The sequence below is a fragment of the Heteronotia binoei genome, chromosome 1 (assembly GCF_032191835.1).
Source record: "Heteronotia binoei isolate CCM8104 ecotype False Entrance Well chromosome 1, APGP_CSIRO_Hbin_v1, whole genome shotgun sequence".
NCBI classification, from domain to species: Eukaryota; Metazoa; Chordata; class Lepidosauria; order Squamata; family Gekkonidae; genus Heteronotia; species Heteronotia binoei.
Window position 1 is genome coordinate 4,395,295 of NC_083223.1, and position 12,803 is coordinate 4,408,097.

Sequence of the window (12,803 nt, forward strand, 5' to 3'; positions counted from 1 at the left end):
ACAGAGTGTTGGCCTGGATGGGCCATTGGCCTGATCCAACATGGCTTCTCTTCTGTTCTTATGTGACACACAGTGTTGGACTGGATGAGCCATCGGCCTGATCCAACATGGCTTCTCTTCTGTTCTTATGTGACACAGAGTGGAGGAGCCATTGGCCTGATCCAACAGGGCTTCTCTTATGTTCTTATGTGACACAGAGTGTTGGACTGGATGGGTCATTGGCCTGATCCAACATGGCTTCTCTTATGTTCTTATGTGACACAGAGTGTTAGACTGGATGGGCCATAGGCCTGATCCAACATGGCTTCTCTTATGTTCTTATGTGACACAGAGTGTTGGACTGGATGGGCCATGGGCGCGATCCAACAGGGCTTCTCTTATGTTCTTATGTGACACAGAGTGTTGGACTGGAGGGGCCATTGGCCTGATCCAACAGGGCTTCTCTTATGTTCTTATGTGACACAGAGTGTTGGACTGGAGGGGCCATTGGCCTGATCCAACAGGGCTTCTCTTAAGTTCTTATTTGACACAAAGTGTTGGACTGGAGGGGCCATTGGCCTGATCCAACATGGCTTTTGTTATTTTCTTATATTCTAAAGTGTAGAAACCACAAGAATCAAACTGATGCTACAATGGCCGGTTGCCAGTTATGACTCTCGATTTTATTCTCATTTTCAGGCAAAACCATCCTCGTGGATATGACTCTTCCTCGTCTCCGAAGTCTGTACATCCTGGGAGTTCTGGAATTCCCTTCCAACTCCAGCAACGTTCTCAGTGCCTCCTGCATTCTCATAGCTGGTGGTACGCTGAATGTTGGTAAGTGGAGAGCGACAGCAAGGCAAAATAGATCCAGGTGGGCAGCCGTGTTGGTCTGAAGCAATGGAACAAAGTAGGAGTCCAGTAGCCCCTTTAAGACCAACAAAGTTTTATTCCCAATGTAAGCTTTCGTACGCATGCACACTTCATCAGACAATAGAATTGGGGTACAGTGAGCAGAGCTACATAGAGCTGGTGGGCAGTGGTTAAGAATGCAAAGTGGCGCAAAGTTAGAATCCAGTGGCAAAATAGTGAAATTAACAAATTGAAAGAGCATTTGGTCTGGATAGCATTTGCGTGGGAAACCAGTAAAACAGTAACATGTCAGAATGGGAGAAGGATGGTGAGGGTATCGCAAGGAAATAAATGCAGTCTGTTAGTTGCTCTATTGCTTGCAAGTCGGAGTTAAACTGAGAACATTTTTTAAAACTATCTGTCTGTCTGTCTATCATATGTCTGCCTCTGTCATCTGTCCATCTATCTATCTATCTATCTATCTATCTATCTATCTATCTATCTATCTATCTATCTATCTATCTATCTATCTATCTATCTATCTATCTATCTATCTATCATCTATCTATCTATCTATCTATCTATCTATCTATCTATCTATCTATCTATCTATCTATCTATCATCTCTCTCTCTCTCTCTCTCTGTCTGTCTGTCGTATGTCTGTCTCTGTTGTCTGTCCATCTCTCTGTATCCATCTGTCTGTCTGTCTCTGTCTGTCTGTGTCCATCTCTCATCCATCTATCTATCTATCTATCTATCTATCTATCTATCTATCTATCTGTCTGTCTGTCTGTCTGTCTGTCTGTCTGTCTGTCTGTCTGTCTGTCTGTCGTATGTCTGTCTCTTTCGTCTGTCCATCTCTCTGTATCCATCTATCTATCTATCTGTCTGTCTGTCTGTCTGTCGTATGTCTGTCTCTTTCGTCTGTCCATCTCTCTGTATCCATCTATCTATCTATCTATCTATCTATCTATCTATCTATCTATCTATCTATCTATCTATCTATCTATCTGTCTGTCTGTCTGTCTGTCTGTCTGTCTGTCTGTCTGTCTGTCTGTCTGTCTGTCTGTTTATCTATCTATTTATCTGTCTGTCTGTCTGTCGTATGTCTGTCTCTTTCGTCTGTCCATCTCTCTGTATCCATCTATCTATCTATCTGTCTGTCTGTCTGTCTATCTATTTATCTGTCTATCGTATGTCTGTCTCTGTCGTCTGTCCATCTCTCTGTATCTATCTATCTATCTATCTATCTATCTATCTATCTATCTATCTATCTATCTATCTATCTGTCTGTCTGTCTGTCTGTCTGTCTGTCTGTCTGTCTGTCTGTCTGTCTGTCTGTCTGTCTGTCTGTCTGTCTGTCTGTCTGTCTGTCTGTCTGTCTGTCTGTCTACCTTTTTAGCCCGCCCTTCCCATAGGAGTCTCAGGGCAGGTTGCATCATAAAAAAGACAATCGACAATTAAAAACCAATTAAGATAAATAAAATCTAAAATTGCAGAGTAAACTGTGGAGACTAAAATGACAAATCCTGCCTCAAAACGTGGCCTGTTGTCCAAGTCCAGCAGGTCCTACAGCACAGGGATGGAATGAAAGGGGAGAGGCCAATAACATGTCTTTCTTAGAGGTGTTCCTGTCCACCTAATTTACTTTTTAACATGTAACGTACACGGGGTGTTTTGTAGAAAAACAGGTGGTGCAACCCATTAGCAGAACTCATTAGCATATGCCCCCCCCCAACAAAAAGTAACCTAATTCAAGAAAGGAAAGCCCCTGGCCAGCGAGGCCTGCTTGGGCTGGCTAGAGATCCAGCCAACCCAAGCAGGCCTCACTTGCCTGGGGCTATCCTGCCCCCCCCCCCTCTCCATCAAAAGGCAAGCTACCTATCCATCACCCAAAATTACATAAGAAGTGGAGAAAGGGTGGTGTGGGCTTCTCCAGTGGTTAATGAGAGCTGCCTGGTGGCTGGCTGGCTGCCCGCTTTCCTAATCCAGCTATTGTTATGCAGCTGCACCTACTATTCAATTGACAAGGTAGATGGGGAGGAAGAGGGGTAGGGTTGCCAAGTTCAATTCAAGAAATATCTGGGGACTTTGGGGGTTGAGCCAGGAGACTTTGTGGGTGGAACCAGGAGACATTAGGGGTGGAGCCAAGATCAAGGCTGTGACAAGCAGAATTGAACTCCAAAGGGAGTTCTGGCCATCACATTTAAAGGGACGGCACACCTTTTCAATGCCTTCTTTCCATGAAGGATAGGGGCACCTTCTTTGGGGCTCATAGAATTGGACCCCCTGGTCCAATCTTTTTGAAACTTGGGAGGTATTTTGGGGAGAGACACTAACTGCTATACTGAAAATTTTGTGCCTCTACCCCAAAAAACAGCCCCCCAGAGCCCCAGATACCTACGGATCAATTCTCCATGATGTTCTATGGAAATAAATCTCCATAGGGAATAACAGAGTTCCCAGCAGACATTTCCCTCCCCTCCCCCCGCTTTCTGACGACCCTGAAGCGGGGGGGGGGCCCTCCAGATCGGGGGACCCCCTGCCCCCACCTGGGGATTGGCAACCCTAAAGAGGGAGAACCCTCAGAAAGATTCAGGAGCTGTGCTCCTGTGAGCTCCTGCTCAATCTGAGGATTGAACATACATTATAAACATAATTCCAGTTTGCAATTAGAAAAAAAGGGGGGGGGGGAAACATTAAAATATAGTGAAATATGGGTTTAGTATATGTAATGACATAAACAGCCAATATCCCTTATTTGAGTACAAAAAAGCATTCTTCTGATGCACTATTCTAACAATTGATCTGATTGCTGGAAGTCATCCTTCTACACAAGGGTGGAATTCTAGCAGGAGCTTGTTTGCATATTAGGCCACACACCCCTGATGTAGCCAATCCTCCAAAAGCTTACCAAAAAGAGCCTTGTGTGTGGCCTAATATTCAGGGGTGTGTGGCCTAACAATCAAAGGAGCTCCTGCTAGAATTCCACCCCTGCTTCTACGTGTTAAAAAATATGGATTGAAAAAGCCGAGCTCGATAAGCTTTTGCCATGGCGGACCCGATGCCTCTGTTGAGCTCCATTCTAGTGGCTGAAATCTTTACGGTTGCCTCATTGCAAAAAGGTAGTTCCAGGTGAGTGGCCGCGTTGGTCTGAAGCAGCAGAACAAAGTCAGAGTCCAGCGGCACCATTGTGCATGTGGCACAATGACATCACCTGTGAGTGATGTTATCACGCCGGCCACTCTCAGAATTTCTGGGAAAACTCTGGTTTTTTTCTGGACGCTCTAGCATTTTGGGAGGAAAACCTCTATGGTACAAAACCATAAGAGTTTTCCCGGAAATGCCTAGAGTGGCTGGCGTGTGCCAGTGTGATGATGTCACTTGAGGGTGACGTCATCGCTCCGGCGATGTTAGGGGAGGCTTCCCCCACTGGCCCAATCTGGCACCCCTAGGCACCTTTACAACCAACAAAGTTCCATTCAGGCTTTCATTTGCAAATGCTTCCTCAGATAAAATGGAAGACAACAACTTGGACTTATAGAAGAAGAAGAAGATATTGGATTTATATCCCGCCCTCCACTCCGAAGAGTCTCAGAGCGGCTCACAATCTCCTTTCCCTTCCTCCCCCACAACAGACACCCTGTGAGGTAGATGAAGATATTGGATTTATATCCCGCCCTCCACTCCGAAGAGTCTCAGAGCGGCTCACAATCTCCTTTCCCTTCCTCCCCCACAACAGACACCCTGTGAGGTAGATGAAGATATTGGATTTATATCCCTCCCTCCACTCCGAAGAGTCTCAGAGCGGCTCACAATCTCCTTTCCCTTCCCCCCCACAACAGACTCCATGTGAGGTTGATGAAGATATTGGATTTATATCCCGCCCTCCACTCTGAAGAGTCTCAGAGCAGCTCACAATCTCCTTTCCCTTCCTCCCCCACAACAGACACCCTGTGAGGTGAGTGGGGCTGGAGAGGGCTCTCACAGCAGCTGCCCTTTCAAGGACAACTCTGCCAGAGCTCTGGCTGACCCAAGGCCATTCCAGCAGGTGCAAGTGGAGGAGTGGGGAATCAAACCCGGTTCTCCCAGATAAGAGTCCGCGCACTTAACCACTACACCAAACTGGCTCTCCACACCAAACTGGCTCTCCTTATAGACGAAACCAAAAGCCTGCAAAGACAATGTTGTGTTGTGACTACCTTTACCTTTGCTGCCACAGGAAAAAGAATCCTAGTAGCACTGGATGAACTGAAAGAAGTTTGGAAGACTATGCACCATATTAATAATGAAGCTAGGCTACTAGGGCTTGTTTTGCAGCAGGAGCTCCTTTGCCTATTAGGCCACACCCCCTGGTGTAGCCTATCCTCCAAGAGCTTACAGGGCTCTTCGTATGGGGCCTACAGTAAGCTCCAGGAGGACTCTCTACATCAGGGGGGTGCGGCCTAATAAGCAAAGGAGTTCCTGCTACAAAAAAAAGCCCTGCACGCTATGTTTGGGTTTTTGGGGTTTTTTTGCATTTTAAATATAGAAAAGAGCCCCGTGGCTCAGAGTGTTAAAGCTGCAGTACTGCAGTCCTAAGCTTTGCTCACAACCTGAGTTCGATCCCGGCGGAAGCTGGGTTCAGGTAGCCGGCTCGAGGTTGACTCAGCCTTCCATCCTTCCGAGGTCGGTAAAATGAGTCCACAGCTTGCTGGGGGGGGGGGGAGTGTAGCTGACTGGGGAAAGTAATGGCAAACCACCCCGTCAAAAGTCTGCCGTGAAAACATCGCGATGCAACATCACCCCAGAGCAGGGAATGACTGGTGCTTGCACAGGGGACTACCTTTACCTTAAATATATGGAGCGCATTGCTTCCTTCAAGAGGATATTGCAATATAATGTGGTCTCTCCAAATGCATTCCAATCATTACTGATCCTGCAGCTTATTAATATTGACAGTAAAACTAGGATGAAGTAACTGGATTAAAGATTGAGTTTCAAAACCCAACCTCCCGCCTCGCTGTCTTGGTGGTGTAGGGGATCCCTTCCCGCTTTAAAACTGCCACATCAGTCGCTCTGTGCGACCTTTCTCGAGATTGTTTTTTTGATGGACTCTGTAAGGAGAATTTTAGCCCGTTGGTTCCCGTGAAATTCACCCGGAGATTTTGCGGCCGTTGCTCTCCGGGGACCCAGTTTCTTAATATACCTTTGGCAGAAAAGGGAAAGCTTCTGTGTTCATTCTGCCCTGGAAAGGAAATAAAAGGGTTTAATTCTGAAGGGATGTCGAGGGTAGTCAGTCCATCGTTCACTGTTCCAAACAGTGGGTGACGAGCCAGTGCCAAAGGTTTGTATGTGCCCCTAGGAAATTTCGTTCATACAACCGCGGTCTCCCTGCTCCTCCCCGAACTGTTATACAAAACACGGGTCGCTGTTGTCATTTGTCCTATAATCTAGTGGGTTCAATGCAAGGAGGAGCCACGGTTGCAGTGATCATAGCTCTCTTTATTAGTTACAGCATGGTAACGGCTGAACTAGAGGAGTGCTTTACTGGGCCAATGGGGCCAACTATATACAATTCAAGATTCCCATACTAGGATGCCATTGGATCATTTAAACCATCAGGGGCCCCGTGATTGGAGCAGGGCAGCAGGGATTTGGATCCTACTGCCCATTTTTCCCGAGCCCCCAAGCTCCAACCTAAAGGCTCCAATGAGCCAAGCAGGAACACAGGAAAGAGCATCACTAGTCCACGTACACAACATGTCCATAGCAGTAGAAAAATGCAAGAGTCTAGTAGAAGATATTGGATTTATATCCCGCCCTCCACTCCGAAGAGTCTCAGAGCGGCTCACAATCTTCTTTCCCTTCCTCCCCCACAACAGACACCCTGTGAGGTGGGTGGGGCTGGAGAGGGCTCTCACAGCAGCTGCCCTTTCAAGGACAACCTCTGCCAGAGCTATGGCTGACCCAAGGCCATGCCAGCAGGTGCAAGTGGAGGAGTGGGGAATCAAACCCGGTTCTCCCAGATAAGGGAGCTATGGCTGACCCAGGGCCATTCCAGCAGCTGCAAGTGGAGGAGTGGGGAATCAAACCCGGTTCTCCCAGATAAGAGAGCTCTGGCTGACCCAAGGCCATTCCAGCAGGTGCAAGTGGAGGAGTGGGGAATCAAACCCGGTTCTCCCAGATAAGAGAGCTCTGGCTGACCCAAGGCCATTCCAGCAGGTGCAAGTGGAAGAGTGGGGAATCAAACCCGGTTCTCCCAGATAAGAGTCCACACACTTAACCACTACACCAAACTGGCTCTCCAATAGCAAACTGGCTCTCCAGTAGCACCTTAAAGACGAAGACTGATTCCTCACTAGCCTTTGTCCCGGCCCCGTGCTCCCTTTTCCCGCCACTCTTCCGATTTTGCACACGGTGCCGTGGACTTACCCTGCCTCTTTCCCAAGATTCCTCTGTGGTTTCAGGATCTTGGTTTTCAGAGAATCCTGATGCCTTGGAGGGAATTTGGGAATGAAGTGGGGCAAGTTTTGCCCCATGACAGCCTGTGCAAAATCGGGCGGAAGAGAAATGTAACGAAATTTGCTTGTAGTGACCCATGGAAGCTCATACCTTGCCGCCAATTTTATTAGTCCTTCTTGGTCTTTACGGTGCTACTGGATTCTTGCTCTTCTCTACTGTCCTACCGCAAATCTTTTCAATCATAAGTATGCTGATGTGGGTTGAAAATGACTTCGTCAGATCCAGAATTCTTCATAGAGTTTGCCCAAAGCCAGAGTGTCCCCTGTGCAACATCCTCAATGCAATGATGTCACTTCCAGGAAACTGACGTCCCTGTTCAGGGGAGTGGTGTCTCCTGATGGAATTGTTTTTGGTTGGTTGTTGGGGTTTTTGTTTTGGGTTTTGGGTTTTTGTTTTGGACTCAGTGGGTTGGCAACCCTAAGTATAACTCACCTGGACTCAATGGAGTACAATTCACACCTTTCCCACTGCTGACTTGTGTGACTCTTATTCTGCACTTGAGTCACCAACTGTGAAGCCAGCAGAATATTTTGCACGTGCAGAATCTAACAGATGAATTGAAAATATCGCACGTGATGTTCAGCTCAAAACTATGTGGAAGTGGTACAAGGCATTACAGACCAGTTTCAAAAAAGCTCACTTTTTTAAAGCACATGCTGCTGAATACTTTGTTTTGTGCTTGTGCATGTGTCTGAGTATGTGAGGTGCTGAAGTTACAGCTGACCTTCAAGGCAGGGGTCCCCAACCTTTTTGAGCCTCCAGGTGCCTTTGGGATTCCAATAAAGCATTTTGGGCGCAGCCACAAAATGGCCACCACAGGAGGTGGAGCCAGCTAGAAAATGGCTACTGCGAGCTTACCTTCAGTTACACAATTGAGAAGAAGAAGCCTGCAGATTTATACCCTGCCCCTTCTCTCTGAATCAAAGTCTCAGAGCAGCTTACAATCTCCTATGTCTTCTCCCCCCACAACAGACACCCTGTGAGGTAGGTGGGGCTGAGAGGGCTCTCACAACAGCTGTCCTTTCAAGGACGACCTCTGCCAGAGCTATGACTGACCCAAGGTCATTCCAGCAGATGCAAGTGGAGGAGTGGGGAATCCAACCCGTTTCTCCCAGATAAGAGAGCTCTGGCTGACCCAAGGCCATTCCTGCAGGTGCAAGTGGAGGAGTGGGGAATGAAACCCGGTTCTCCCAGATAAGAGTCTGCACACTTAACTACTACACCAAACTGGCTCTCCCAAAGATCGTTGTGCTGTGGTGACTGTGGCTGCCCAAACATTTTTTTTAAAAAAATACAAACACCCAATCAGAAGCCCCACCTGGCTTTGCCTGTTTTATAAAGGCATTTGGTGGGTACCAGAAAAAGGTGTTGGCGGGCACCACGGGGTCCAGGAGCCCAACACTGAGGATCAATGCCATAGGGTTTTCAAGGCATGAGACAAGCAGAGATGTTTGACTGCCTCTGTGTAATAACCCTGGATTTCTTTGACAGCCTCTCATCCAAGGACTAAGAAGGGCTGACCCTTCCAAGATCTGACAAGCCTGGTTTATGTTCATTCATCTTGTTTTAATGGCTTTCTGTGAGCTGGCCTACGCCTTTTTTTTGGGGGGGGGGGAGTGATAATATATAGGGCTTTTTTTGTAGAAGGAATTCCTTTGCATTTTAGGCCACACACCCCTGATGAAGAAGACGACGCCTGCAGATTTATACCCCGCCCTTCTCTCTGAATCAGAGACTCAGAGGCTGCTAAGAGACCGGCACTTTGGGTTGACTCAGAGATGCCTCTGAGATCAACCCAAAAATCCCCTCCAGATGGCAACGTCTGCTGACTGCTCCTGCCCCGTTCTCACCCCGTCCTCTAGGATGATCCACCCACTTCAGAAGTGGTGCCTTTTTGCTGGGGCACCTCTGAGGTGCCTCCCAGCCATCTGGGAAGCACCTGGAGAGCCGCGGACAGGATGTGCAAGCTTTCCTGATGCTCCCGGTGTGCCCACGGCCCGCCCCTTTTCCTGCGTGCTATCCGGAAGCTCTGGGGCACTCTATTTCCGGCCGGCTCTATTTGGGGTGGCTTCAAGCTGCCCCAAACTGGCTGTCTGATATCACCCAGAGTGACTTACAATCTCCAATATTTTCTCCCACCACAACAGACACCCTGTGAGGTGTGTGGAGCTGAGAGGGCTCTCACAGCAGCTGCTCTTTCACAGACAGCTCTGCCAGAGCTATGGCTGACCCAAAGCTATTCCAGCAGGTGCAAGTGGAGGAGTGGGGAATCAGACCCGGTTCTCCCAGATAAGAGAGCTATGGCTGACCCAAGGCCATGCTAGCAGCTGCAAGTGGAGGAGTGGGGAATCAAACCCGGTTCTCCCAGATAAGAGTCCGCTCCCTTAACCACTGCACCAAACTGATGAAGCCAACTCAGCAAGAGCTTGCAGGGCTCTTAGTACGGGGCCTGCTGTAAATTCAAGGAGGATTGGCTACATCAGGGGGCATGGCCTAATATGCAAAGGAGTTCATGCTACAAAAAAAGCCCTGATAATATAAATAGTTTAAATTCAAGTCCCCGTTTTTAGATCAGAGCTAATGTTGCCTAGGCTACTTGAGTGAGATCAGAATAACAACTTCACAAAATAGTCATTTCAGTGGGTGGGTGCGTTATGCGTGTGTGTGATGTTTTATTAAGATACATAATGAGGTTGTTTCCCCCATAGCCCCCACCCCCCCACCCCCAATCAAATGCATAATTTTTAAATATTAAGAGATCATGACAGTCTGGCTAATTCTCCACAGATTTATTTCTCCAATTCTACATCTGCTGCAGCTTTGTGGTGTATAATTGATTTAATCTCTAATTTTAGAGGAATGCTGAACCCTTTTACTGGACTCCACTTACATTTCTCTAGGGCAGAAATTGTCCTACTTTTCCCTCCGAGTATCTGTTTAGTGCTAGGCCATTTTCTTCCGAGACTGTAAACTACCCTTGGTGAAATAAATGGATTCACAGTTGGAATACAGCTCGCTGTACAGACAACCATCGCAAGATAAGAGCTATAACTCCCTCTCCCCCCCACCCGGTTTTGCTTCATTTTCCCTTCTCACATTTCCAGTGTCTTTTCATTCATCTGGAACATTCCCTTGCAATTTGAATGCTTCATCTTTATACCAGCTTCGGTTATATCAACTGGGTCCCAAAAATCTTTTCCACTGTGCCCAGCATAAGCTTGTAACAGGCCCTCCGCCACATAAGGGGACAGGTCTGGAGCATTTTGTTGACTAAAGCTGGCATGCTGCCTCATTGCATTTCACTCACTTGCATCCTCTTAACCCTAAATAAGGCAAACAGGGCTTTTTTCGTCGAAAAAGCCCAGCAGGAACTCATTTGCATATTAGGCCACACCCCCTGATGTCACCATTGGTTCACACTGGGTCTTTTTTTGTAGACAAACCCAGCAGGAACTCATTTGCATATTAGGCCACACTCCCTGATGCCAATCCAACTGGAACTGAACATACGAACATATGAAGCTGCCTTATACTGAATCAGACCCTTGGTCCATCAAAGTCAGTATTGTCTTCTCAGACTGGCAGCGGCTCTCCAGGGTCTCCAGCTGAGGTTTTTCACACCTATTTGCCTGGACCCTTTTGAGTTGGAGATGCCAGGGATTGAACCTGGGACCTTCTGCTTCCCAAGCAGATGCTCTCCCACTGAGCCACCGTCCCTCCCCAACTGTGTTCCGGCTCAAAAAAAGCCCTGTAGGTATTTACTGAATAAAGACAATGGGCTCTTCTGTACCTTAGTTTCCCTCCCCCCTTTTTTTGTCTTTTCCATTTGAAAATTTAGCTGGCAGGATCACTTTCTAGAGTGGGGAGCCAGCCCGGCCCTAGGGTGCACGGTGCCCCAGGCAAACATGCTGCAACCCCCCCATGGCACTGCCCCTTCTCTCTTCTGTGCCCACACGCCCCCTCCCTTCCCCTCTCCTCCCTTCTTCTGCCCTCCCCCCCCAGCACGCTCAGAGGAGTGATGCTAGTGTTGTCCTTACCCGCTTCGACATTGGCATTGCAGTTCAGCATTCTCTCTTAAGAGAGCGCACAAGGAGACTTCGCTCCCGCCGGGGCTAGGGGGTGCAAAAGGTGTCCTGCCTGCTGCCACCGCTGAGGAGAGCTGGTGGACAAGCAAGGGGGAATTAGGCATTTATCTGGGGTACCGAAAGGGGGGAGCTCAATTCAGTGCCCCCCCTCCTGACACCCTAAGGAAATGCCTAATTTGCCTAGTGGGCAAGCCAGCCCTGGTGGAGAGGGAGAGAGAAACTCGATCACCATTCACCTAGGCTTGCCAGGTGTACCCACCAATGTCAGGCAAATTCCCGGCAGTTATGGCTCCTCCCTGCTGACATCTAGTTCCCTCTAAACTGAGTTAGTCCTGATTCAGTCCAGGTGGATGCCTTGTCTTGCGCTTTGTTATCACACATCACAGCTAATCCCATCACGCCTGCTGTTGTCATTTGCCTGCTGATGTAATTTGGCATCTGAAATCACTCCGCTTTCCAATATATAGGACAGATGGACTCACGTTCTAGCTGTATCTGATGAAGCGGACAGTGATTCATGAAAGCTCATATTCTACCACTCTATTTTGTTAGACTTTAAGGTGTTACTAGACTCTTCCTCTTTGGTTATATTGAAGAACATAGGTGTCTTACTGAAACAGGCCAGCAGTCATAAGAACCTAAGAGACGATAAGGACATAAGAACATAAAAGAAGCCATGCTGGATCAGGCCAGTGGCCCATCCAGTCCAGCACTCTGTCACACGGTGGCCAAAAAAAACAGGTGCCATCAGGAGGTCCACCAGTAGGGCCAGAACACTAGAAATCCTCCCACTGCCCCCCCCCTCAAGCACCAAGAATACAGAGCATCACTGCTCCAGGATAGTTCCATCTATACACTGTGGCTAATAGCCACAGATGGACCTCTGATCCATATGTTTATCCAATCCCTCTATTCAAGACCCCTGTTCCAACCAGATTTCCTTGAAAAGCATCCAGCTGGACTACGAAATTCAGAAGGATGCTATCTCTGCAAGTGAAGGTTGTATTTGATTGTTGTAGTTCGTTGCTACAGATGCACAAGTTCTTGCACAACTTGCCCATTCCCCTTTTAAAGTCAGTTGAATGAGCCGCTGTCAACACCTCCCTGCTAGTGCCAATCTTTGAACAACGAACTAGACTGAAAATTCCAATATTTGCTGGGAATTAATGCCTCCCTGCTAGTGCAATCTTTGAACAGCGAATTAGATCAAAAATTCCAAAATGCGCTGCGCATTAATGCCTCCCTGCCAGTGCCAATCTTTGAACAATGAACTAGACTGAAAATTCCAATATTCGCTGGGAATTAATGCCTCCCTGCTAGTGCCAATCTTTGAACAATGAACTAGACTGAAAATTCCAATATTCGCTGGGAATTAATGCCTC

At 47.7% G+C, this 12,803-nt stretch overlaps 1 long non-coding RNA gene across 1 annotated transcript in view; it reads left to right on the forward strand.

Annotated features, from left to right (window-relative positions):
- Positions 1–12,803, forward strand: part of LOC132589032 (uncharacterized) — a 31,619-nt gene that overhangs the window by 16,972 nt on the left and 1,844 nt on the right. Inside the window, exon 2 of the long non-coding RNA XR_009556534.1 lies at positions 679–816. This is a non-coding gene — a long non-coding RNA (uncharacterized LOC132589032). The remainder of the gene's footprint in view (positions 1–678; positions 817–12,803) is intronic.